At 61.7% G+C, this 2,500-nt stretch overlaps 1 pseudogene; it reads left to right on the forward strand.

Annotated features, from left to right (window-relative positions):
• The window catches only part of LOC126433292 (large subunit ribosomal RNA), a 7,811-nt pseudogene that overhangs the window by 1,538 nt on the left and 3,773 nt on the right, over positions 1–2,500 (forward strand).

Consider the following 2,500-nt stretch of genomic DNA (forward strand, 5'->3'; position numbering starts at 1 on the left):
CCATGAAAGGCGTTGGTTGCTTAAGACAGCAGGACGGTGGCCATGGAAGTCGGAATCCGCTAAGGAGTGTGTAACAACTCACCTGCCGAAGCAACTAGCCCTGAAAATGGATGGCGCTGAAGCGTCGTGCCTATACTCGGCCGTCAGTCTGGCAGTCATGGCCGGTCCTTGCGGCCGGCCGCGAAGCCCTGACGAGTAGGAGGGTCGCGGCGGTGGGCGCAGAAGGGTCTGGGCGTGAGCCTGCCTGGAGCCGCCGTCGGTGCAGATCTTGGTGGTAGTAGCAAATACTCCAGCGAGGCCCTGGAGGGCTGACGCGGAGAAGGGTTTCGTGTGAACAGCCGTTGCACACGAGTCAGTCGATCCTAAGCCCTAGGAGAAATCCGATGTTGATGGGGGCCGTCATAGCATGATGCACTTTGTGCTGGCCCCCGTTGGGCGAAAGGGAATCCGGTTCCTATTCCGGAACCCGGCAGCGGAACCGATACAAGTCGGGCCCCTCTTTTAGAGATGCTCGTCGGGGTAACCCAAAAGGACCCGGAGACGCCGTCGGGAGATCGGGGAAGAGTTTTCTTTTCTGCATGAGCGTTCGAGTTCCCTGGAATCCTCTAGCAGGGAGATAGGGTTTGGAACGCGAAGAGCACCGCAGTTGCGGCGGTGTCCCGATCTTCCCCTCGGACCTTGAAAATCCGGGAGAGGGCCACGTGGAGGTGTCGCGCCGGTTCGTACCCATATCCGCAGCAGGTCTCCAAGGTGAAGAGCCTCTAGTCGATAGAATAATGTAGGTAAGGGAAGTCGGCAAATTGGATCCGTAACTTCGGGATAAGGATTGGCTCTGAGGATCGGGGCGTGTCGGGCTTGGTCGGGAAGTGGGTCAGCGCTAACGTGCCGGGCCTGGGCGAGGTGAGTGCCGTAGGGGTGCCGGTAAGTGCGGGCGTTTAGCGCGGGCGTGGTCTGCTCTCGCCGTTGGTTGGCCTCGTGCTGGCCGGCGGTGCAGGATGCGCGCGCCTGCGCGGCGTTCGCGCCCCGGTGCTTCAACCTGCGTGCAGGATCCGAGCTCGGTCCCGTGCCTTGGCCTCCCACGGATCTTCCTTGCTGCGAGGCCGCGTCCGCCTTAGCGTGCTCCTCCGGGGGCGCGCGGGTGCGCGGATTCTCTTCGGCCGCCATTCAACGATCAACTCAGAACTGGCACGGACTGGGGGAATCCGACTGTCTAATTAAAACAAAGCATTGCGATGGCCCTAGCGGGTGTTGACGCAATGTGATTTCTGCCCAGTGCTCTGAATGTCAACGTGAAGAAATTCAAGCAAGCGCGGGTAAACGGCGGGAGTAACTATGACTCTCTCATAGTTACTGGGCAAGTGAAGCGCAATACATGGGCCATGCCCTCTTAGCCTCTCCTTGCCTGCGGCTTCCCCCCTTCCCGTGGGCCCGCCGATACGCCAGTCCTTGATAGGACTGGTAAGCAGAGTGGAAGTCCGCACTTGGGGCTTTGGGGGGTTACCAGCCCTCCATCGCATAACCCTTAATGTTGGGACAACAAGAGAAGAAAACACGGGTACCGGGCCTTCCGCTGAAGGACCCGGCCTAACAGTCCCGACTGCTAGCCTGCCAACCGTCTCTGAAGTAGAGGAGGCCGTGGAGCCATGGTTCCACTGCAGCATTTGCAGCCGTGCCTTCCGCAGCAAGATCGGGCTCGGACAACACCGCCGCCGCGCCCATCCGGAAGCGGCAAATGCGGAGATTGCAACTGATAGGAAGCGAGCTCGATGGGCGGAAGAAGAAATGCGGGAGCTCGCCCTGGCGGAGGCTAGGCTTCTCTGTGCCAGTGACTCCAAAGTCCTCTTTGCAAACCAGGAGCTTCTACCCCTGTTTCCGCACCGTACCCTGGATGCCATCAAGTGCAGGAGGAGGACAGTGGCACACAGGACGATGGTGCGGGAATACGTAGAGGAGCTGAGGCGGGACCAACAGACGCAGCATGGTCTGCGCCATTCACCCGTCCCGGAGTCGCTGCCGGAGGGGCCACCCTCTCCGCCGGAGCTTGAGCGCCCGCCACAAACATCTGTAGTCGACGAAGCCATATGGAGGCACCTCGGCGGCCTGCCGCGGTCGGCCGCGCGCTTCTCGGCCCTGGACGACCTTGCGCGTTTGGGGCCGGGTACGCCGTTGGCAGTGGTCGCGGCTGGGCTGCCTGAGGCCCTCCGAGCTGTCGGCTCTGAGGAAGCAGAAGCAAGGAAGAGGAAGACGTTGCGCCCGCCATCCAAGCAGCGGTCTGGTGGTGGCCCTCCGCTCTCCAAGCGGAAGCGCCGCCGGTGGGAATATGCCAGATGTCAGGATGCCTTCAGGAAGAATCGCGCGCGCTGCGTGCGTGGCCTCCTGGATGGCACCCTGCTCCAGCCGCCGTCGAACATCCCAGGGCTGGTGGACTTCTGGCGCAGCCTCTTCACGACAGAGCCACCTTCCAACGCTGGCTTCATTCCCGATCGGCTTCTCCCGTGCT

This window comes from Schistocerca serialis, unplaced genomic scaffold (assembly GCF_023864345.2).
Source record: "Schistocerca serialis cubense isolate TAMUIC-IGC-003099 unplaced genomic scaffold, iqSchSeri2.2 HiC_scaffold_1162, whole genome shotgun sequence".
NCBI classification, from domain to species: Eukaryota; Metazoa; Arthropoda; class Insecta; order Orthoptera; family Acrididae; genus Schistocerca; species Schistocerca serialis.